Genomic DNA, 24,838 nt, shown 5'->3' with positions numbered 1-24,838 from the left:
AGTATAATTGACAAGGTGTAGCTCCTGTCAGCTATAGGCAGCTTTGATGTGGTGTGAGCCAACTCCATGATTTGGACTGCATAAGATTGCACAAAGGTGTTATTGTTGGTACAGTGCTGGCAGATTACCTCAGTCAAAACATGAGAGGGAGAGAGGGAGAGAGGGAGGGAGGGAGGGGGAGAGGGGGAGAGGGAGGGGGAGAGGGGGAGAGGGAGGGGGAGAGGGGGAGAGGGAGGGGGAGAGGGGGAGGGGGGGAGAGGGGGAGGGGGGGAGAGAGAGGGAGAGGGAGAGGGAGAGGGAGAGGGAGAGGGAGAGGGAGAGGGAGAGGGAGAGAGAGAGAGAGAGAGAGCCCACAGATATTAATGGTAGTAATGGCATGAGTAGACAAAGTAGAGGTCCTGCAAATTTAAACTTAAGGTTGAGGCAGAAGGTTACAAAGCAAGATCTCTAGTATTCCTTTTGCTTCATGCTAGTGAGGATAGAAATAGAGGGATAACAGATGAAGATGATCTTGTCTCCAATATCCATATCCAAGTCATAAACATATATTGTAAACAAAGGTCCCACCACCAATCCTTCTTTGGCACCAGTAGACACAGGCAATCAAGTGCAAAATCAACCCTTTACTATCACCATCTATCTCCTATCGTCAAGCTCATTTTAGATCCAACTTGCCCCAGATCCCATAGGTCCGAACCTCTTGAAACAATCTCTCACATGGCATCTTATAAAAAGGCTTTACTAAAATCACATCTGTCACCTTACCCTTGTCATTATACTTTGTTACCCCTTCGCAGAATTCAATCAAATTGCTCAGAGAGAAACTGCCCATGACAAAGCCCCATTGGTCGCCTCTGACTAGTCCCTGCTTTTCCAAGTGATCACAAATTACCTCCCACAGAAGTCTTTTTCCAGGATCTTCCCTATCACTGATGTTAGGTCTATAGTCATCGGGCTTTTTCTTCCTGCCTTTCCTGAAGAGGATGACCCCATTTGCTGTCCTTTAGTACCTCACTTGTGTCCAGTGAAGATTTAAAAATCTCAGCCACAGCCCCAGTAATTGCTTTCCTTACCCCCTTAGCAGCCTGAGATAACTCCTCATCTACTCTTTATCTGTCATTAAGACTGCCAAGGCATCAACTACCCCCTCTTTATTTATGGAGATTTGCACAAGACATTCACATGTATTAATTCAAAGTATTAATTTAGGACCTCAAGTTACATTCTGGTTCCATACATAGATTGCCTCTATAAGTCTTAGATTTCTTCCTTGGTTATTAATATTTTCCTTGTGATATATATAGAATACCTTCAGGTTTATCTTAATCTTGTCTGTCAGTGATTTCTCATGACCTCTTCTGATCCCTCTCAACTTCCTTTCTAAGCACTTCCATACACTTTATATACACTGGACAAGCCTCTCCCATCGTGAACTCCTTATACCTGTCGACGGGAATGCTTGGGGATGAAATAACAGCTGACAAGTAGGAGTGTTTTGAAAGAGTGTTAGTAAGAACTTGGAGCTTCAAATAAGGATGAGAGGCAACAATGGCAACTTCAATCAATATATTTAATAAACATTTAGACAAGTACTTAAATAAGCAAGGTATAGAAGGATATTGGCTTATAATGGGCAAATAGGATTAGTGTTAATGGGCAGAAATGTCACATGCACATAGCAAGCTGAAGGGTCCATTTCTACACTGCATAACTCCATCACTTTTTCAGAACTCTACAATATACGGTGGTTCCTAAGGTAGTCATGGCCAGGGGGTGGTAGTGGGGATATGCTCCCACTACCTATAAAGTACTCCAAATGGCGTGCGTCTCTAACAGCCTCTGACAACCAAGTCCAACTCTAGGTCTTGTTATGAACCCCGTAACTGGAGAACTTACCAGCAAAGATAGAGAGGTCCGTTGAAGTCTGATGTCACTATTTTCAAAAGTTTTATTCATAAAGGGGCACAAAAGTAGGGTTAATACATACATTCAGATAGTGCACATTGTCAACACTCAATCTAAAGCGCGGGTATATTAATAATCATCATTAAGAAGTGAGCTCTGCTGATGTCTAGGGGTTAATAAATTGTCCGTTGGAAATATAAAAGTCACTCAGAAGGCTGCCGGCCTCAGCCCTTTGAAAATTGCTGGGTTTTGCATGGGGCGACCGAGAGAGAGAGATTGGGGGAGAAGAGAAAAAACTTGCCGAATCTTGATGAATCTTCTGTGAAATCGGGGGAGCGTTGGTTTCCTCTCCCCGATGTTAGTTAAAAGCGGTTTTCTGTGATTCCAGCCACAAATTCCAATCCCGGAATCTAACGCACGTGGCTTCCTTCAGAATGGCATCCCGCTGCTGCGGGATCACTCTCTCGTGTCTTCTGGGTGCGTCTGAGGGGGCTGTCCCCCTGAGACTCTCCTTTATACTTCCTCACGGGGTCGCAGGTGTCAATCAGGTTGGGTTGATGCAATCTCTCTCTCAACCAGCCCACCTTGCCCGAGGGCTTTTCACGTGGTCTCCATGAGACAATAGTTGCTGGCATCTTATTCTGTATCCCTGGTGGGACGTGCAATTTTTCACGTTTCTCTCTCTCTCACTTCCTGGGTCTACTGACCCCCCCCACGCCCCCCTCAACGGGTGCTCTTGCGATTCTCACAAAGGAGGGGGCTGGGATCATAACAGTCTTCACTTGTGGCTTAGCTACTAGGGGTGGCAGAACTGTTTCTACTGACAAGAGAAGGGGCAAAGGTGGACCACTGGTGCCTCAAAACCAATTGCTTCGGGCAGGTGGAGCTCGTCAGCCTTGGACGGCAGCCCACTTAGGAGAAAGAAAACTCTGATTTTAAACCTTTGCTGCCTTGTGGCCATACCCACCCATGGGAAAGTTTTCAGGAGTAAACTGGAACCAAAGTCCCTAAAGCAGTTTGATGGTGTTTACAACTTCACTCTGGCAACCTCTGTGATGACACTGGTACCAAGCTGAATGGATGCTTGCCCTCCCTTGGACTGCATCAGTGATGTGGAGAGGGAAACCCACTGCATGGGCAACAACCGATTCTTCAAATCTTCCCACCCAGGCTTGAGCTCTGGAGAGGACACAGTCCCCTAGAGGTGCAAACCCATGATTCCCTGGGATCAATGGCTGCCTACTACTACTATCTAGTTCATGCAGTTGTGTCTGATGTATCGCTGCCTAATACTAGGATATACAGTAAATTGAATCTGTAGCATTTACCAGTTTTCAAGATTACCAATCCTTATAAGCACTATTTAATTTTGCCTAATACTTACTTCTTTCAGTTCTCATTCTTACTAGGTCCTGGATTCTTATATATATATAACTGGCAGATTTATCACCTCACAAACGATTTCAATATCTGAGACAAGGTGGATAGTAGGGATATGGAGGGCTGTGGTCCTGGTGCAAGTCGAAGGGAGTAGGCAGTTTAAATGACTGTTGGCAAGGAGTAGGTGGGCTAAGTGGCCTGCTTCTGGGCTGTACTTCTCTATGACTCTAAGGTGGATCAACCTTGCAAACACTCCAGGTCATCCGGGACTAGGCAATAACCAATTCAAAATATAGAAAAAGGCACCACCTTCTGACTGATTCTGCATTTAGGATGTAGCAATAAAACTTATGAAAAATAAACCCATCAAACCTTTCTCTAATCAGTGTACAGATTTCTAATGTCAAATACATAGCCTCCATCAGGGCTGTCTAACTTTTCATTAGTTCATGTAATTAATTCCATTCCTTAATTTGAAATATTCACACATCCAAATAAATGTGGAAATTTGAAGTACTTAACGCTATTAATTTACAGAGACAGGGCAGCATCATGCAAGGACAAGGTGGTATATCAAAGTCAAGTATGTGATTTCCTCCCAGTTTTAACCATTCAATCAAAGGTCAAGCCAAGAAAAGACCACTTTGGTAGAGGAAGGAAATCTTGAAATGCAAATCAATCTTGTGCATGCACATCAGCCAGTGAAATATTGTGTTACATGAAAGGAGAGAGACGTCTACAAATAAAAGCTAGAAAGTTAAAGCAATAATCTCCCAAAATGGAAACAAATAACAACATGGAATGAAATGCAAGGGACTTAATTACAATGCCTATCATCATCCTGAACTATGCAAACCACAAATAAAAACAGGGTCAACTCTGGCTTAAATCCAGTACATCTTATAAGGAAGCAACAGAATGATATCTATACCTCAGGGCATATGAGAAAGTAAATCAATCATCTGTCAAATTATTTCCTAGCCACCTTTACCTTATTGTGAAAGTACACATTGAGCGAGGACTGGCTGAGACCACAACTGCGATAAGGTAGAGCTGAATACCTTATTGATTGTGCAATGGTTGAACATTGTGCTCACCGTCAAAGCCAACAAGAACAAAATGCTCACTTGGACTAAATAATGCTTTGGTTGCAGAATGAATCACCCTTGTCAAGACAGAAGCTGTAAAGCAGAGATAGAGAGGACCAATAACAATTCAGTTGCAACAAGTCAGACATTGCAGATTTTCACATTTGAAATTGTGCTAGCAGTTCTCGTTGCTCAAGATACAGCCTAGGAGATCAGCCACTGACCCAATGGAACACACCCTTTGAGGGCAAGTAGTGGGTAGAGTGGGGGAAATTTCCAAGTTGGGGGTCACAGACTCATAGGTGAAGTGGTGAGAAGAGCAAGGATGGAGACAGCATTGTGTGATAAAGACTACATTGACTTCCCTAAACAACAGGCAACATGATCCATTATCTACAACGATATTCCAATTTGCAAGAGGTCATTTTCGTGTTTTACTCACCAGGGAAAATAATTGCAAATGCTTAAAAAGGGATAATGCATTTGAATTTTGAAAGCAATTTTCATTGTTTTTCCCATAGTTGAAAAGCTTGCATTTTACTGAGGTGCTAATCTGCAAGAGATATCATTAAAACTCCAGGCAGAGAAACTTAACACAAAACCAATAGAATTGTTTTCTCCGGCTACATCCACACTACGCCAGATAAATCCATAACCGAAGCTTTTTCTCCTCGTTTTTACACTCCGTCCACACTAAAACGGTGTTTTCGTCCCCCGAAACCAGAGCTTTTCAGAAACGCTTTCCAGGCTGGGTATTTTTGAAAATGCTGCTAGGGCAGATCAGTGTGGACGTGGTAACCAGAGACTTTTGAAAATGCTGTCAGATGGCAGCGTGCTATTTCACAGTTTTCTTGAACACAACCTAACAACTTTAGAACAGACAGCAACGAGACTGAAGCCAGAAGAGTTAGAAATGTACTCACCAAATACTTTGACCCATAACTTACTGAATAAATAAGTATACTCACTTTGCCCTGTTTTCTGTCCTTGCTCGTATGAAGGTGGTTTCTCTATTTATACAAGTACTTCTCTGACAATAGATGTGTAACAGCCTAATGTAACATTGTATGGAAATACAAGATAACACTGATGCAGACATGTTTTATACATTTAACAAGGTGCTTTATTAATGCAACAGAGTTAGTCAGTTTTTCAATGTTCGTCATCAGCCGGGTCATACTGTCCATGAACTCCCTGTCGGTTGCCTCCATACGCTCCAGTATTTGTTTTTTTTTTACTTTTAAGTTCTCCTGCGCAAAAGCCAACAGCTGTCCATCGTTTTAAGTTTCTCTAGTCTGTAACTACACAAACGCGCACTTTTACGGCGAGATTCAACACCAAACATGTCGCTTGTTTTCAGTAGATGTGTCTTGCGCATGCGCTGTAGGAGGAGATTTGCTGAAATCTCTGTTTCAATGTGAATAGAGATAGTGTGGACGCTTATCATTTTTATGCGAAACCGGCATTTTCAAAATTATCCAGTCTAGTGTGGGTGCAGCCTCAGACATTAATTTAACATTGGCTTTGAATAATCTAGTCAGGAATTAGCCTAAAGTCACATATATTCAAACAGAAATGTATTTGAAAATATTGAAGCCATTAAGCTATACTCATGTTCAAGTTCAAAATAAATTTATTATCAAAGTATATATATTTTTCAAAAAACTAGGTAATGATAGATATCTGAAGATTATAAGGCTAGCAGGAAGGAATTTAAGAATGAAATTAGGAGAGCCAGAAGGGGCCATGAGAAGGCCTTGGCAAGCAGTATTAAAGAAAACCCAAGGCATTCTATAAGTATGTGAAGAGCCAGAGGATAAGTCGGGTGAGAGAATAGGACCAATCAAGTGTGACAGTGGAAAAATGTGTATGGAACCAGAGGAGATAGCAGAGGTACCTAATGAGTACTTTGCTTCAGTATTACCTACTATGGAAAAGGAACTTGGCGATTGTAGGGATGATTTATAGCGGATTGAAAAACTTGAGCATATAGACATTAAGAAAGAGGATGTGCTAGAGCTTTTGGAAAGCATCAAGTTGGATAAGTCTCCGGGACCAGACGAGATGTGCCCCAGGCTACTGTGGGAGGTGAAGGAGGAGATTGCTGAGCCTCTGGCAATGATCTTTGCATCATCAATGGGAACAGGAGAGGTTCCGGAGTATTGGAGGGTTGTGAATATCGTTCCTTTATTCAAGAAAGGGAGGAGAGATAGACCAGAAATTATAGACCAGTGAGTCTTACCTCAGTGGTTGATAAGCTGATGGAGAAGGTCCTGAAAGGCAGGATTTATGAACATTTGGAGAGGCATAATATGATTAGGAATAGTCAGCATGGCTTTGTCAAGGGCAGGTCATGCCCTATGAGCCTGATTGAATTTTTTGAGGACGTGACTAAACATATTGATGAAGGTAGAACAGTAGATGTAGTGTATATGGATTTCAGCAAGGCATTTGTCAAGGTACCCCATGCAAGGCTTATTGAGAAAGTAAGGAGGCAAGGGATCCATGGAGTCATTGCTTTGTGGATCCAGAATTGGCTTGCCCACAGAAGGCAAAAAGTGGTTGTAAACGGGTCATATTCTGCATGGAGGCCAGTGACCAGTGGTGCACCTCAGGGATCTGTTCTAGGACCCCTTCTCTTTGCAATTTTTAGAAATAACCTGGATGAGGAAGTGGAGGGATGGGTTAGTAAATTTGCTGATGACACAAAGGTTGGGGATGTTGTGGATAGTGTGGAAGACTGTCAGAGAGTTTACAGTGGGCATCGATAGGTTCACAGACAGACAGACAAACTTTATTGATTCTGAGGGAAATTGGATTTCGTTACAGTCACACCAACCAAGAACAGTGTAGAAATATAGCAATATAAAACCATAAATAATTAAATAATAATAATAAGTAAATTATTCCAAGTGGAAATAAGCCTATTGGCTCAGGGTGTCTGACACTCCGAGGGAGAAGTTGTAAAGTTTGATGGCCACAGGTAGGAATGACTTCCTATGACGCTCAGTGTTGCATCTCGGTGGAATGAGTCTCTGGATGAATGTACTCCTGCGCCTAACCAGTACATTATGGAGTGGATGGGAGACATTGTCCAAGATGGCATGCAACTTGGACAGCACCCTCTTTTCAGACACCACCGTCCGAGAGTTCAGTTCCACCCCCACAACATCACTGGCCTTACGAATGAGTTTGTTGATTCTGTTGGTGTCTGCTACCCTCAGCCTGCTGCCCCAGCACACAATAGCAAACATGATAGCACTGGCCACCACAGACTCGTAGAAAATCCTCAGCATCGTCCGGCAGATGTTAAAGGACCTCAGTTTCCTCAGGAAGTAGAGATGGCTCTGACCCTTCTTGTACGCAGCCTCAGTGTTCTTTGACCAGTCCAGTTTATTGTCAATTCATATCCCCAGGTATTTGTAATCCTCCACCATGTCCACACTGACCCTTTGGATGGAAACAGGGGTCACCAGTGCCTCAGCCCTCCTCAGGTCCACCACCAGCTCCTTAGTCTTTTTCACATTAAGCTGTAGATGATTCTGCTCACACCATGTGACAAAGCTTCCCACCATAGCCCTGTATTCCACCTCATCTCCCTTGCTGATGCAACCAACTATGGCAGAGTCATCAGAAAACTTCTGAAGATGGCAAGACTCTGTGTTGTAGTTGAAGTCCGAGGTGTAGATGGTGAAGAGAAAGGGAGACAGGACAGTCCCCTGTGGAGCCCCAGTGCTGCTGACCACTCTGTCTGACACACAGTGGTCTGCCAGTCAGGTAATCAATCAATCAAAACTGGGCTGAGAAGTGGCAGATGGGAGTTCAACCTAAATAAGTGTGAGGTGGCTCATTCAGGTAGGTCAAAATGATGTCAGAATATAGCATTAATGGTAAGACTCTTGGCAGTGTGAAGGATCAGAGGGATCTTGGGGTCCAAGTCCATAGGACACTCAAAGCTGCTGCACAGGTTGATTCTTTGGTTAAGAAGGCATACAGTGCATTGGCCTTCATCCATTGTGGGATTGAGTTTAAGAGCCAAGAGGTAATGTTACAGCTATATAGGACCCTGATCAGACCCCACTTGGAGTACTATGCTCAGTTCCGGATGCCTCACTATAGGAAGGAAGTGGAAACTATAGAAAGGATGCAGAGGAGATTTACAAGGATGTTGCATGGATTGGAGAGCATGTCATATGACAATAGGTAGAGTGAACTTGGCCTTTTCTCCTCAGAGTGGCAGAGGATGAGAGGTGACCTGACAGAGGTGTATAAGATGATCAGAGGCACTAATCATGTGGATAGTCAGAAGCTTTTTCCCAAGGATGAAATGGCTAACACAAGAGGGCACAGTTTTAAGGTGCTGGAAGTAGATACAGAGAAGATGTCAAGGATAAGTAGTTTTTTTTTTAAATGCAGAGAGTGCTGATTACATGGAATGGGTTCCTGGCAACGGTGGTGGTGGCAGTTACGATAGGGTCTTTTAAGAGGCTCCTGGATAGGTACATGGAGCTTAGAAAAATAGAGGGCTATGGTACTCCTAGGTAATTTCTAAGGTAAGGACATAGCTTTGTGGATCGAAGGGCCTGTATTGTGCTGTAGGCTTTCTATGTTTCTGTATCACATTTTCTTGCAGGCATACTCAATAAATCCATAAAAGAATAATAGGATCAATGATAGACCACACCAACTCGAGCAGTCAACTAGTGTGCAAAAGACAACAAACTGTGGAAATACAAAAAGAAAGAAATAATAATAATAAGTGTGACATGCGAAGAGGACGTTAGGAGAATACAGGGAGACTTGGATAGGCTGGGTGAGTGGGCAGATACTTGGCAGATGTCATTCAATGTGAATAAATGTGAAGTTATCCACTTTGGAAGCAGGAACAAGAGGGCAGAGTATTATCTGAATGGTGTAGAGTTAGGTAAGGGAGAAATGCAAAGAGACCTAGGAGTCCTAGTTCACCAGTCAATGAAGGTGAATGAGCAAGTACAACAGGCAGTGAAGAGGGCAAATGGAATGTTGGCCTTTGTTACAAGGGGAATTGAATACAAGAGCAAGGATGTCCTTTTGCATTTGTACAGGGCCCTGGTGAGACCACACCTGGAATATTGTGTACAGTTTTGGTCTCCAGGTTTAAGGAAGGACATTCTGGCAGTTGAGGAAGTGCAGCGTAGATTCACTAGGTTGATTCCTGGGATGGCAGGGCTGTCTTACGCAGAGAGATTGGAGAGATTGGGCTTGTACACGCTGGAATTGAGGAGATTGAGAGGGGATCTGATTGAAACATTTAAGATAATTAAAGGATTTGATAGGATTGAGGCAGGAAATATGTTCCAGATGGTGGGAGAGTCCAGTACCAGAGGGCATGGATTGAGAATAAGAGGTCAGTTATTTAAAACAGAGTTGAGGAAGAGCTTCTTCTCCCAGAGAGTTGTGCAGGTGTGGAATGCACTACCTCGGAAGACGGTGGAAGCCAATTCTCTGGATGCTTTCAAGAAGGAGCTGGATAGATATCTGATGGATAGGGGAATCAAGGGATATGGGGACAAGGCAGGGACTGGGTATTGATAGTGAATGATCAGCCATGATCTCAGAATGGCAGTGCAGACTCGAGGGGCCGAATGGTCTACTTCTGCACCTATTGTCTATAAATAAATAAGCAATAAATTTCAAAAACGTGAGATGAAGAGACCTTGAAAATTAATACATAGGCTGTGGGAACATTTCAATGATAGGGCAAGTAAAGTTGAGTGAAATTATCCCCTTTGGTTCAAGAGCCTGAAGGTTGAGGGGTAATAACTGCTCCTGAACCTGGTGGTACGAGGCTCCTGTACCTTCTTGGTGATAGCAGTAGCGAAAGGAGAGCATCTCCTGGGTGGTGGGAGTCCTTGATGATGGATGCGGCTTTCCTACCACAACATTTCACGAAGATGTGCTCAATGGTGGGGAGGGCGTTACCTATGACGAACTGGGCCATTTCCACTATTTTTTTAGGATTTGCTGTTCAAGGGCATAAGTATGTCCATACTAGGCTGTGATATAGCCAGTTAATATATTATCCACTAGGCCTCTATAGAAGTTTGTCAACGTTTTAGATGACATGCTGAATCTTCACAATCTCCGAAGAAAGTACAGGAGCTGCTGTTTTTCCTTTGTAATTACACTTACATGCTGGCCCAGGACAGATCCTCCAAAATAATAACACTGAGGAATTTAAAATTGCTATGTTTTGTAACTTTGAAACATTAAACTAATTCAAAGGAACTCACAAGAGTCCCATCTTTTACTTTAAGTGAGGCGTTTACGTATCATGTGGTAGTGTGATGACATATGCAGTTGATGTATTTTAACATACAGTATAACCTATAATTAATTATTTAATGAAGAATGCATAATCAAGCAATATAAGATCACTGAAATATTATTGAAATATTGGATACACAACACACCTCCCAGCCAAGCTACAAATTTCAACTTAGAAAAAGCGGAATCTCCCAGTGGCCATCCATTTGAATTCTACTTCCCATTTCGATATGTCTATCCATGGTCTCCTCCACTGTCATGAGGAGGCCACAGTCAGGCTGACAGAACAACACCTCATATTCCATCTGGGTAGCCTCCAACCTGATGGCATGAGCACTGATTTCTCGAATTTCCTGTAACAGGTCCCCTACCCCCCTTCACCATTCTCCATCCCCTTTTCTCCTTGCCTTGCCTGCCCACACCTCCCTCTGGTGCTCATCCCCCCCCCCCCCTTTCATTCTACCATGGCCTTCAGTCCTTTTCTATCAGATTCCCCTTTCTCCAACCCTGTATCTATTTCACCAATCATCTTCACAGCTCTTTACTTCACCCCTCCCCCTTCCAGATTTACCTATCACCTTGTGTTTCTCCCTCCCTTCCCCTCACCCTTTAACTCTACCCCTCATCGTTATTCCTTCAGTCCTGAAGGGACATGGTACTCTTTTTCCATAGCTGGTGCTTGGCCTGCTGAGATCCTCCAGCATTTTGTATGTGATGCTTGGATTTCCAGTGTCTGCAGATTTTCTCGTTTGACATTTCAACTCAATATAGAATGCATCTCAACTATATACACAGTATCAGTATAATAGAACTACTATATACAGACACCCACAAAATAGTTTTTTTTTTAAATTGTCCCATTAAGATGATTTAATTACTGCGGAAGATTTCTTACCCTTGTGGGAAAACATCTTCCCTTACTTGGGGGCGCAGGGGCAGGGGGTCAATCTGCTTGGCAGGTGAAACATGCGGCTGTGGAAACAATCTTACATTCTGGAACCTCCTCCCAGGTCATTCACAGCAACATAGAAATCTACAGCACATTACAGACCCTTCAGCCCACAATGTTGTGCCAAACACGCAATCTACTCTAGAAACTGCCCAGAATTTCCCTACCGCATCGCCCTCTATTTTCTAAGCTCCATGTACCTAAGAGGCTCTTTTAAAAGACTCTATTGTATCCATTTCTACCACTGTCACTAGCAGTGCATTCCACACACCCACCACTCTGTGTGAAAAATTTACCTCTGACAGCCCCCTTGTACCTACTTCCAAGCACCTTAAAACTATGTCCCCTCCTATCAACCATTTCAGCCCTGGGGAAAAAAAACCTCTGGCTATCCATATGATCAGTGCTTCTCATCATCTTATACACCTCTATCAAGTCACCTCTCATCTTCTGTCACTCCAAGTAGAAAAGGCCAAGTTCACTCAACCTATTCTCATTAGGCATGCTCCCCAATCCAGGCAACATCCTTGTAAATCTCCTCTGCACTCTCTCTATAGAATCTACATCCTTCCTGTAGTGAGGTAACCAGAATTGAACACAGTTCTCCAAGTGGGGTCTAACTAAGGTCTTATGAATCTTTTAACATTACCTCATGGCTTTTGAACTCAATCCCATGGTTGATGAAGGCCAACACACCATATACCTTCTTAACAACACTGTCAACCTGCACAGCAGCTTTGAGTGTCCAATGGACACAGATCCCAGGAATCTCTCTGACCCTCCACACTGCCAAGAGTCTTACCATTAATATTACATTCTGTCTTCAGATTTGACCTACCGAAATGAGCCACTTCACACTCATCTGGTCATTTCAGGATTTGACGCTGAGATTTCAGGAAGTGGTTCTGACAGCGGTAGGCACATTTCTTCTTCCTTTTCTCCCCTGGATCTCCCTTGATCCCTTTCTTTTTGATTCTCACATTCCTTGTCTCTTTCACACCTTTCACTTTCTAGTTCACAATCTTTCTCTCCAACTCTTTCTTCTTTTCTTATTCTTGTTTGTGCATTTTGATCTTGGTAAGGTCCATTCAATTCATTGGAGTGTTCTCCTATTAATCCATCTATTGCTCCCTCTATGATCTGATCTCTTGGTTTCCTCATCCAGCATCACCTGACAAATCCACTGTTTTCATATCTCTGTTGACTCCTTTCCATTCGGCCTTCCATTCATCCAGTGGGGCTTTGGTCTTTGCACCTACTTTTACAAGCAGCTGTTTGTCTCCCACTTGAAGTTCATGCAATAACTGTAATACACGCAGAGTAGATTCTGGTTCTTTATACTCACAAAGGCCAAATGCTTCCAGCTTTCTTGAAGCTCCTTGACCTCTCTTCCAGCTTAAACATTGCCACATTTTGCAACTAACTGTGGGCTTAACATATCGGAAGCTTTCTCAGATATGTTGCCTGCAAGAACTGTTGTAGTCAGACTACTTCTTCCTCTAAGCAGCATGGTCCTTCCTTGGTCCAATATGCTTTTCAACCAGAGGCCCAGGGGTTGGCATCAACACCTGTTTTTCATTTATTTGACCATGTTGCATGAGGGACAGCATGGAGACCATTGGGGCATCATTCAGTACCTTCCTTCATCTGCTTTCAGGAGGCTTCACTGCAGGGGATGAGGCATGCAATTGGTGGATTGATCTCCAATTTAGTTGCAGTTGTCTCAGCCAATCACATCCCCATGGTGCTGTTCCTTCTGTTTTTACCACACACAAGCTGAATGTGGCTTGTTAGTTGTTGTATTTCACAGTCAAAAATGTCATTCCCTCAGGACTTATCCAACTTGTACTGGAGAAAAAAGATATCTGCAGGCTTCATTTGGTATCTTTGAAATGCTGTTCAAACTCAGTTTGTGAAATGATTGAAAAAGCTGAAAGAGTATCCAATTTTGGTTTATTTAATTTTCACTTCTGGCTTGTCTGTTGTTATTTTCACATTGTATCAAGACTGCACAATCCTGACTCTCTCATCATTATCAGATTTTTCATCAATGATTTGCAGATTAATGCTCTTTTTTAAACTGCAACTTGACTTTTTAGCATTTCTCTTCTCTGAGCAGACCATTTATTTATTTCTGTCTGCTCACCATGTTTGTTGCATGTGTCCTACTTTGTTGCATTTTCTGCAAGTTTCACCATTAAAACTGCATTTGTTTGGTGTATGTGAGCCCATGCCTCAACAGTAACACAATTTGTTCAGCCAGGCCTGTTTCTGTTCAGACACTGCAATTTTATTCCAGACTGCAACTCAGTTGCATCTGTCTGCAGTTTCCATTGATATAGCCATTCCCACTGCCAATTTAAATGAGAGTTGTGCTTCAGTTAGGAGCTGTTTTTGAAGATTCAACAAACTAAACAATCTCTCACTGTATCATTGAAACCATTACTGAACTGACAACGCACAGACAATCTCTTCAATTCAGCCATGTACCCTGAAAAGGACTCCCTTTCTTTTTGATTCCACTTATGAAACCTAAAGCATTCTGCAATCAACAATGGCTTTGGTTCTAAGAATTCCTGCATCACTTTTGCAACTGTAGAGAAGCACATTTGTGAAGGTTCGATTGAAGCAATCAAACTTCGAAACAAACTGTATGCCTCGAACCCCAATGAACTCAGCAAAATCAGCACTTGCTTCTTATTGGCTATTTCATTTGCCTCAAAATACTGTTCAAATAGCTCAGTATACATGAGCCAATTATCCGTAATATTTAAAAAATTCATCAGTCTTTCCCGTATATCCAGCCAATTCTGCTATTTTTTTTTAAAGATTAGTATTACCCGTTACTCACAGTTAACGAATCCTAAATTCTTCTGTTTGCTGCTTTAAGAAAAACTCAATCATCTCTCCATGTGCTGGGGTGCCTATTTTACTCGCCTAATGTTCCCACTGCATTTTATTTTAATTTTGAACATTTCGCTCAGCTTTTACAGGTCAGTGGCCACCTCGGATTAATTTTTAAATACCTCGTTGCCAATATTATGTTTTGAAACCTCAAAATATTAAATTAACTCAAGGAAGACACGGGAAGTCTGGGAATATGGGACCAGTTCAAGTTCACTTTAAAGCAAGGCAGACATATATCATGTGCTGAGCCTCTAAAATAGTAACAATGAGGATTTTAAAGCTGCTGACCCTCTGATCCTCCGATGAAGACTGGCTCATGGACCTCTGGTTTCCTCCTCCTGAAGTCAATAATTAACTCCTTTGTCTTGAGACACTGAGAGAGAGATTGTTGTTATGGCACTACTCAGCCAGGTTTTCAGTCTCCTTCCTTTAAGCTGATTCATCACCACCTTTGATTTGGCTGAGAACATTGGTGTCATCAGCATTGAAAAAACATAGAAAAACATAGAAAATAGGTGCAGAAGTAGGCCATACGGCCCTTCAAGCCTGCACCACCATTCAGTATGATCATGGCTAATAATCCAACTCAGAACCCTGTACCTGCTTTCTCTCCATACCCCCTGATCCCTTTAGCCACAGGGGCCATATCTAACTTCCTCTTAAATATAGACGATGAACCAGCCTCAACTGTTTCCTGTGGCAGAGAATTCCACAGATTCATCACTCTCTGTATGAAGAAGTTTTTCCTCATTTTGGTCCTAAAAGGCTTCCCCTTTATCCTTAAACTGTGGTCCCTCGTTCTGGACTTCCCCAACATCGGAAGCAATCTTCCTGCATCCAGCCTGTCCAATCCCTTTAGAATTTTATACGTTTCAATAAGATCCCCCCTCAATCTTCTAAATTCCAGTGAGTATAAGCCTAGTCGATCCAGTCTTTCTTCATATGAAAGCCCTGCCATCCCAGGAATCAATCTGGTGAACCTTCTCTGTACTCCATCTATGGCAAGAATGTCTTTCCTCAGATTAGGGGACCAAAACGGCACACAATATTCTAGGTGCGGTCTCACCAAGGCCTTGTACAACTGCAGTAGAACCTCCCTGCTCCTGTACTCAAATCCTTTTGCTATGAATGCCAACATAAAATTTGCCTTTTTCACAGCATGCTGTACTTGCATGCCCACCTTCAATGACTGGTGTATAATGACACCCAGGTCTCGTTGCATCTCCCCTTTTCCTAATCGGCCACTGTTCAGATAATAATCTGTTTTCCTGTTCTTGCAACCAAAGTGGATAACCTCACATTTATCCACATTAAATTGCATCTGCCATGAATTTGCCCACTCACCTAACCTATCCAAGTCACCCTGCATCCTCTTAGCATCCTCCTCACAGCTAACACCGCCGCCCAGCTTCGTGTCATCCGCAAACTTGGAGATGCTGCATTTAATTCCCTCGTCTAAATTATTAATATATATTGTAAACAACTGGGGTCCTGGCACTGAGCCTTGCGGTACCCCACTAGTCACTGCCTGCCATTCTGAAAAGGTCCCGTTTACTCCCACTCTTTGCTTCCTGTCTGCCAACCAATTCTCTATCCACATCAATACCATACCCCCAATACCGTGTGCTTTAAGTTTGCACACTAATCTCCTGTGTGGGACCTTGTCAAAAGCCTTTTGAAAATCTAAGTATACCACATCCACTGGCTCTCCCCTATCCACTCTACTAGTTACATCTTCAAAAAATTCTATAAGATTCGTCAGACATGATTTTCCTTTCACAAATCCATGCTGACTTTGTCCGATGATTTCACCTCTTTCCAAATGTGCTGTTATCACATCTTTGATAACCGACTCTAGCATTTTCCCCATCACCAATGTCAAACTAATCCATCTATAATTCCCCGTTTCTCTCTCCCTCCTTTTTTAAAAAGTGGGGTTACATTAGCCACCCGCCAATCCTCAGGAACTAATCCAGAATTTAAGGAGTTTTGAAAACTTATCACTAAAGCATCCACTATTTCTTGGGCTACTTCCTTAAGCACTCTGGGATGCAGACCATCTGGCCCTGAGGATTTATCTGTCTTTAATCCCTTCAATTTACCTAACACCACTTCCCTACTAACATGTATTTCCTTCAGTTCCTCCATCTCACTAGACCCTCGGTCCCTTACTATTTCCGTAAGATTATTTATGTCCTCCTTAGTGAAGGCAGAACCAAAGTAATTATTCAATTGGTCTGCCATGTCTTTGTTCCCTATGATCAATTCACCCGTTTCTGACTGTAAAGGACCTACATTTGTCTTGACCAATCTTTTTCTTTTCACGTATCTATAAAAGTTTTTACAGTCAGTTTTTATGTTCCCTGCCAGCTTTCTCTCATAATCTTTTTTCCCTTTCCTAATTAAGCCCTTTGTCCTCCTCTGCTGGTCTCTGAATTTCTCCCAGTCCTCAGGTGTGCCGCCTTCTTTTGTTAATTTATATGTTTTTTCTTTGGACTTGATACTATCCCTAATTTCCCTTGTCAGCCATGGGTGCACTAACCTTCCCTGGTTTATTCTTTTGCCAAACTGGGATGAACAATTGTAGTTCATCCATGCGATCTTTAAATGCTTGCCATTGCATATCCACCATCAATCAACCCTTTAAATATTATTTGCCAGCCTATCTTAGCTAATTCACGTCTCATACCTTCAAAGTTACCCTTCTTTAAGTTCAGAACCTTTGGTTCTGAATTAACTATGTCACTCGCCATCTTAATGAAGAATTCTACCATATTATGGTCACTCTTACCCAAGGGGCCTCGCACGACAAGATTGCTAACTGTAACGTTCTCCTTCGCGTGTAACGAAACGCCGAATTAAACATCGAGATAAACCACAGTCAATACGAACCAGATCGCAGTAAGATTAACCATTTACTGTTCACTCTTCACATTAACATATGGTGAAAACTGTTGATAAAACAATACAAGATTGATACAGTATTTGTTCCTTCCTTAATATCACATTTCAATTGTAAATACTTGCAAAGGTGACTATAACCACATTACACTAAGGTGCAGTATACAGGGAGAGTTTACCTGCTCCATTGACTACTTTAAATACACTTCCATGCAAACTATCCGCAACTCTTTAACTAACGAAAGCATAAACATTATCGACCGTCGTTACTTCTAACAGGATCGGCATTAACATCTTAGTTCAATATATCGATTATCTATTAACTTACAGCGTTGCTCTCACTGTGATTTCTCATGCCTGCAAAACAACTTCTGCTCAGGTGTGCCTCGTGGTAAGCCCCCACCCTCGCGTTAATCCCAAACCGGTATTTTCCCACAAGACGCGGCGAACCCGGATGTGACGTCATCGCATGCCGATATATTTTACATGCAATGAATATACTTTAAACACTTCTAATTCTAACTAGAAAATACTATCGAATGAATTACTAAGCGAAAATATTATAAACTAAATAACTGTCGTAAAGACAGCACACTAACTAACCCCTCCTCATTGCTCAATACCCAATCTAGAATGGCCTGCTCTCTAGTTGGTTCCTCGACATGTTGGTTCTGAAAACCATCCTGCATACATTCCAAGAAATCCTCTTCCTCAGCACCCTTACCAATTTGGTTCACCCAATCTATATGAAGATTGAAGTCACCCATTATAACTACTGTTCCTTTATTGCACGCATTTCTAATTTCCTGTTTAATGCCATCCCCAACCTCACTACTATTGTTAGGTGGCCTGTACACAACTCCCACCAGCGTTTTCTGCCCCTTAGTGTTATGCAGCTCTACCCATATCAATTCCACATCCTCCAGGATGATGTCCTTCCTTTCTATTTCGTTAATCTCCTCTCTAACCAGCAATGCTACCCCACCTCCTTTTCTTTCCTGTCTATCCCTCCTGAATATTGAATATCCCTGGATGGTGAGCTCCCATCCTTGGTCACCCTGGAGTCATGTCTCTGTGATCCCGACTATATCATATTCATTAATAACTATCTGCACATTCAATTCATCCACCTTGTTACGAATGCTCCTCGCATTGACATGCAAAGCCTTCAGGCTTGTTTTTACAACACTCTTAGCCCTTATACAATTATGTTGAAAAGTGGCTCTTTTTGCTTTTTGCCCTGGATTTGCCTGCCTGCCGCTTTTACTTTTCACCTTATTACTTTTTGCTTCTACCCTCATTTTACACCCCTCTGTCTCTCTGCACTTGTTCCCATCCCCCTGCCACATTAGTTTAAAGCCTCCTGAACAGCAGTAGCAAACGCTCCCCCTAGGACATTGGTTCCAGACCAGCCCAGGTGCAGACCGTCCTGTTTATACCGGTCCCACCTCCCCCAGATCTGGTTCCAATGCCGTAGAATTTTGAATCCCTCCCGCTTGCACCATTTTTCAAGCCATGTATTCATCTGCAATATCCTTCTATTTCTACTCTGACTAGCACATGGCACTGGTAGTAATCCAGAGATTATTACCTTGTGGTCCTACTTTTTAGTTTATCTCCTAACTCCCTAAATTCACCTTGTAGGACCTCATCTCGTTTTTCACCTATATCGTTAGTACCAATGTGCATCACGACCACTGGCTGTTCACCTTCCCATTCCAGAATGTCCTACAGCCACTCAGAGACATTCTTGACCCTTGCACCAGGGAGGCAACATACCATCCTGGAGTCTCGTTTGCGGCCGCAGAAACGCCTATCTATTCCCTTTACAATCCAATCCCCTATCACTATAGCTCTCCCACTCCTTTTCCTTCCCTCCTGTTCCGCAGAGCCACCCATGGTGCAATGAACTCGGCTGCTGCTGCCTTCCCCGATGAGAAATCTCCTCCAACAGTATCCAAACCAGTATATCTGTTTAGGAGGGAGATGACCTCAGGGGACTCCTGCACTACCTGCCTACTGCTACACTGTCTTGTGGCCACCCCTTCTCTTTCTGCCTGTGTAGCCTTTACCTGTGGTGTGGCCAACTCACTGAACGTGCTATTCATTACTTTCTCAGCATCGTGGATGATCCAGTATGAATCCAATTGCAACTCTAGATGCTCAATGTGGTCTGCCAGAAGCTGCAGTTGGACACACTTCCTGCACACATAGTCGTCAGGGACACTGGAAGTATCCCTGATTTCCCACAAGCTGCAGGATGAACAAACCACGGGGCCGATCTCAGCAGCCATGACCTACCCAATACTTGCCTCAACTTTTGAAACTTCCTCCTTTGAAAGGAACTTACCCGGCCTTACCTCACTTAGAGTGAAGCTCGTCCTCAGCCTCTTCTCGTCGAAGCCTCTCAAGTCAAAGCCTCAAATCTCCACTCCTTCACTGGCCCACCAACTCACTGGTCACAAACTTGAATAAGGCACTGGAGCAGTGCATAGTCACATAGTTATAATTGTAAAGTGATGCATCTGATACCAAACATTTTATTTATTTATTGAGATATATTTCTCAGCTGAAACATAACAACAGCCCACCAATCTAGTAAGATACATCAATAGCTCATTAAAATGTTTCTGCAGTATTTTGGCATAAAATAAATGCCTTTACAAAAGCAGCAACAGGCACTCCATGCAGGACTGATCACTGACTGGAGTTATTAACTGGTGACTCACTGCCCGATACAGATTATAAAACACTGTGTTAGTCGGTCTCCTAAATGACTTTCATTACACACAAAACCAAATTCATTCTCCAGCTTATACATGCCTATCAGCCAAAAGCCAACATTAATGCTGAGTTGGTCATTTTAAACTCAGGCTCACAATAACAAGTTCAAGAGTATTTTAAGTGGCAAACTGATTGAGGCTCAGTAGACGTAATTTTAATTGGCCAGTGTACTTACTTTAGATGCACTGGACATTTTTCAGTCTTGGTGCTGCAAAATTCTAAGTACAGTATTCCCTGTCCCTCCCCCACCATTTCTCTATAACCATATGAACTCTCTCCTCCCAAACTAATCAAAAAGGAGAAATATTTTATGGTCTATTTGTTTTGGGGGCATGTATGTGATTATAAATTATAAAGATATTTAAAATTCAGGTTGAGCATAGTTATCAACAACATTAATGCTATATTTATGTTAATATTTCCACAAGGTGCATAATTTATATGCAGTAAAGCCAAAAGGTGCTAGTTTTAATTAGATTTACTCAGCTATATTCAACATTTATTTGCCCGTAATACTGTCCTGTGAATAATCATAACTGATTAAAATCAGAATTGTAAATGCTCTGTGGAAACTACCTCTCCCATTTCCCTCAGTTTAGCTCACTGTTTTTATATTCATACATTACCTCAGTTGTAATTTACTAAAAGGCCAAAGAAATGATAAGACGCCCAAGGATTTGAGGCATCTGTTTGCATAACAATACTTTCAGTAGCCATCCCTTGGCATCAGTGAACAAAGGAGCTACTTTCTTCATTCACTAATTAAGCAAAGAAGATCTGAAGCAGGAAAATCCATATACATGGAAGGTAACCTCTCAATTACAAAAGCAAACATAGGAAAATTTACTCACTCGGTTTTTTGATACACTTGCAAAAGCTATAAATATTAATCTAATCTCATTTCTATGCTTTGCAGTTGTCTCAATACAGATCCCTTCTCACTCCCTGCTCATTTGGGATTCTTCAAATCTGCATTAGGTTTTGTCACAGCATGTACAGACACAATTCCACCCATTCCTCATTCTTTTTGAAGTTTACACTCAGGGACCTCTCTGGAGAGCCTCAACTTAACTATTCATTCAAGCCATTTCTCCTCCCTCAGTTTTCTTTGAAGCAAAATTAAAAGGTGCAGCTGTGCAATTAAAGCTTCAATAAGAAAACTGCCACAGCTGTTTAGCGTGACAGCTCTCATTCAATACACCTGCTTCCTAAAAATCAGATCTTTGGGTACTTTGGGGAACAAGAAAAATCACTGATTACTTTGGAATCTCGTGCAATTTTCCCCCAATAAAAACCTTTGAAAATTGCAAAATTAACAGAGAGTTTAAAAAAAATAATATCAAGCTGAGTATCCTAACCCAAGCTGAGTTACTTACTCTTTAATGTAACCAACCAGTTTAATCCTCTTTCAAGTCTGGAAGGACTCTCACTCTTAAAATAACACATCATAAAAGACTAAATTACTCTTTGAACATTGCTGACTGGCACTTGGTTCTTAACATAGCACCAATCTGTTTAATTTCCTCTGTGCTCAGAAATAAACAAAATCACAACTCCTTTAAATTAGAACACTCCTCACAGAAACCTATTAATTGGCTTGCTAGAGCATACAGAGAAGTGTAACCTCGTGCATAAGGGACTCTGAAGCAAGATTTAAGTGTTGTCACAATTGTTCTGAAAAACTGGTGAAATGTTTTCATTATCGGTGTCATTCTGAAGAAGAACCGAAAGCTTTCCTTATGTCAAAGACAAAATTTCACTTTCCAAATATGAAATAACCAGTGCTACTTATGAGATCACTCTTTGCATAAATTGGCTACCATATTAATCTACATACATTAGAGTAACAATTTGGGCTGCAAGGGTCAGTGCTGAGTGGCATGAGGGCAATTTGTCCAGAGTTAGAACAACATTTCCACTGGAGGCAAACTGGAGACTCCATTAAAATTCTTCTGTATAGTACTGGTTAATGTAGTTTCATTCAAGCACAGCATGTCAAAGACAGTACCTTCTAAATGCCCAGGAGGAAGTGAGGTTCTTCTTGATCTGCTGTAGTTCTAGGTGAACATACTTCCCACGTATTGCTTAGAATCACAATCAGGTTTATTATCACCAGCTCGTGATGACGTGAAATTTGTTAACTTAGCAGCAGCAGTTCAATGCAATACATAATCTGGCAGAGAGAGAAAAAAATAATAAATAAAACATAATAAATAAACAAGTAAATCAATTATGTATATGAATAGATTATTTAAAATGTGCAAAACAGAAATACTGTATATTTAAAAAGTGAGGTAGTGTCCAAAGCTTCAAAGTCCATTTAGGAATCGGATGGCAGAGGGGAAGAAGCTGTTCCTGAATCACTGTGTGTGTGCCTTCAGGTTTCTGTATCTTCTACCTGATGGTAACAGTGAGAAAAGGGCATGCCCTGGGTGCTGGAGCTCCTTAATAATGGATGCTGCCTTTCTGAGACACCACTCCCTGAAGATGTCCTGGGTACTTTGTAGGCTAGTCCCCAAGATGGAGCTGACTAGATTTTCAATCCTCTGCAGCTTCTTTCTGTCCTGTGCAGTAACCCCTCCGTACCAGACAGTGATGCAGCCTGTCAGAATGCTCTCCACAGTACAACCATAGAAGTTTTTGTGCATATTTGTTGACATGCCAAATCGCTTCAAAATCCTAATAAAGTATAGCCAGTGTCTTGCCTTCTTTACGACTACATCAGTATTAAGTTTCAGGATTTTATTCAATGAACAATAATGTCTTTCCAAAATCAGTGCTGTCTTTCACTCAGACAAAAATATACATTACAGACACTGATATCTAAAGATCTTAATATTTTTGTCCATCTAGGAGATAGTGGTTGTAAATTTGAACAGAACTGTTAGAAAATCTTTGGTGTGCTGTACAAACAGTACACTCTATCTGTGGTAAAGAGAATGAATGGTCAAGATGGAGAATTCCTGGAAATCTCACAGCCCTATCCTAGTGCTATCAGAGTATCAGAACTGGAAGAAAATGAAGCTCGACATCCCTAATTCAGTGAGGTGCTGGAAGTAAGTAGGATACCTTGCCAGTCTGGCAAGAATCAGAATGCATAAAAATTGGTCAATGAAACTTTGACAGTCCTAGCAAAGCAGATTGCCCTGCACTAAGGCTGTAATGTGGCCCTTAGTCACTGAGAATGTTCTTATTCAGTCAGATTTGCCTGCTCTTAACTGCTTACTGAGAATTATCCCCAGAAGATCCCTGAGGATATGGTCCTGGCCCTGCTCATTCCTCCAACATTCTCCCCTTACTTGTCCTGACGTGTTGATCTTTGACAGAAATAGCAACTAAAGCATAAGTATTTCTGAGCAGCTGTGTATTGTTTCAAAAGAGTGACAGAAGTCCTTGCTTTATCCACACCATTTTCTCAGGACTTCAGAGTCTAAGGCGAGTTTGTTTTAGTAAACATCTACTAGTAAATATCCTTTAACAAGCACAGGAGATGCAGTAAGCGTTGCCAACCACTGGATCTGACCTGTTAACTGAACCTGGCATAAGCTGCTTTATTGAGGTTCACTTTGACTGTGATAATTTCAAATCAGCGTAACACAATAATTGTCTATCCCATACTCCAGGACGTCGAAGGTACTGCATACAGCCTTTTCTCCTCGGAGCGACGGAGGATGAGAGGTGACCTGATAAAGGTATACAAGGTAATGAGAGGCATTGATCATGTAGATAGTCAGAGGCTTTTCCCAGGGTTCATATAGTTAGCATGAGAATGCAGTTTTAAGGTGCTTGGAAGTACGTACGGAGGAGATGTCGGGGTAAGTTTTTTTTGCGCAGAGAGTGGTGAGTGTGTGGAATGGGCTGCCAGCGACAGTGATGGAGGCGGATACGAAGAGACGCCTGGATAGGTATGATAGAGTGCTATGGGTAAGCCTAGGTAGTTCTAAGGTAAGGACATGTTTGGCACAGTTTTGTGGGTCGAACGGCCTGCATTGTGCTGGAGGTTTTCTATGTTTCTATGTAAGATGTTTGTAGGTTCTCCTCGTGACCACATGGGTTTCCTTCCCCGGTCTTGTTTCCTTCCATTGTCCAAAGATGTACCAGTTGGTAGGTTAATTTATCATTGTAAATTGTCCTGTGGTTAGGCTAGGATTAAATCGGGGGATTGCCGGGTGGCGTGAATAGAAGGGCCAGACAGCCTATTCTGCACTGTATCTCAATATAAAAAAACTGTAACACAGATATGCCCAACAAAATGAACGCAATTCATCCACAAAAGGTGTGGCACATCTGCACTCTGAGAATTTTATATAAATGCTATGATTTAGCAGAAATGCACCATTCCCTATCCATATCGTTTCCATATACATTATTCTCTGATTTCATGATTCGACTCCACGGTTAAGATACAGCAGCTTTAAAGTAAAATATAATATTTAATTCAAAAATCACTTTGTAACTATTAGATGGAACAGCTACTGAATACTAATTTTCCAGAGACTCCTCAGTATGGGGCTCATTAGAAATTTACTAGCTGGGCCAGATACACAACCTGGAGGCTTATTAGCACTGATGGAGCTGAGGAGTTCATAATGCACGACCTTTTGACCCAAGAGGTTTG

At 42.1% G+C, this 24,838-nt stretch overlaps 1 protein-coding gene across 4 annotated transcripts in view; it reads right to left on the bottom strand.

The window, feature by feature from the left end:
• The window catches only part of sema5a (sema domain, seven thrombospondin repeats (type 1 and type 1-like), transmembrane domain (TM) and short cytoplasmic domain, (semaphorin) 5A), a 225,063-nt gene that overhangs the window by 176,473 nt on the left and 23,752 nt on the right, over nt 1-24,838 (bottom strand). For 3 of the 4 annotated variants that reach the window (XM_059972527.1, XM_059972530.1, XM_059972531.1), the window contains exon 3: nt 22,229-22,393. The gene's annotated coding sequence lies outside the window, so the exon portion shown is untranslated. Of the gene's footprint in view, nt 1-22,057; nt 22,394-24,838 lie in introns of all 4 variants that reach the window. The other variant, XM_059972528.1, reaches the window with a different exon arrangement.

Source organism: Hypanus sabinus, chromosome 6 (assembly GCF_030144855.1).
Source record: "Hypanus sabinus isolate sHypSab1 chromosome 6, sHypSab1.hap1, whole genome shotgun sequence".
In the NCBI taxonomy this organism is placed as follows: Eukaryota; Metazoa; Chordata; class Chondrichthyes; order Myliobatiformes; family Dasyatidae; genus Hypanus; species Hypanus sabinus.
Note: the sequence above shows the minus strand (reverse complement) of the source record. Positions and strands in the feature narration are given on the sequence as shown.